Source organism: Polypterus senegalus, chromosome 17 (genome assembly GCF_016835505.1).
Source record: "Polypterus senegalus isolate Bchr_013 chromosome 17, ASM1683550v1, whole genome shotgun sequence".
Classification (NCBI taxonomy): domain Eukaryota; kingdom Metazoa; phylum Chordata; class Cladistia; order Polypteriformes; family Polypteridae; genus Polypterus; species Polypterus senegalus.
This window is the reverse complement of record NC_053170.1, coordinates 84,952,871-84,953,852: the sequence shown is the minus strand read 5'-3', so window position 1 is coordinate 84,953,852 and position 982 is coordinate 84,952,871.

Below are 982 nucleotides of genomic sequence, written 5' to 3'. Positions count from 1 at the left end.
TTATTAAAATGTTCAGTTATGTACTGTAAATATATATATACAGAACTATGAAAAAAGATCATCTAAAGTGACCTAAGTATATTCAAACTTCAGACTACCAACATTACTATAATTGAAAAACCAGTATATCCATTATTAACTGTGTTTGTCTTAGAAAATTTTGCAAACAATAAGCTTTCTGTGGAACATTACCTTATAATGGCTCAATCTCTCTGTATTGTCTTTCTGAAATATATTTTGATATCTAAAATACCAGGTTACTGGTTACTGGTTTTGCTTCTGATTAACTTGCATATACGTGATATACAGGACAAATGGTGAATGATATTCTGGCAATTATAAGTACTTAATCACGGTCACTTATATTTGATTACAGTCCGTTACACTGCGCTATGGTTAATTATACTCAGAATTTTACTCAGAATCGAGTATTCCGATTAGCCCTGTAACAACTAGCTACACAAACCATTCTGTTTGTTGTTTAACTGTTAATACTTTCTTAGAGCGCTTAGTACTGCACGGAACCTGAAAGTTGATTCAACAGCTTTATTACACTGTGGTATAATTCGTACCCTAGCAGTAAAGTATAATATTACCTAATACTAGTACAACTTGCAACAAACTCACTGCCATCTTAATTTCCAACACAAACTCTTCTTCTTTCCTCGAAACTCTTTTAGAAAGATATATTCTAAGTCCACCATTCCTCCGGACTCCGACAAAAACAATGATGACGTCTCGAAACTGACATCAGAGGGCGTTCCGTGACTAGTGCTGGGGGGCGTTCCGTGATATGAAGGGCGTTCCGTGTCTAAATTCCTAGGTATTGCAGGCTGCAGCCAGACCCTTCTCCTTGGCTCAGTTATTAGTATATAGCATGTCGACATTTGCGATTCATCCTACGCTAGGTGGCAGCAGCGGAATTGTCTGCCGAGTCTTTATAATAAGGTGTTTTCTCTTTCCTCCGAATTTTTTGTTGTGT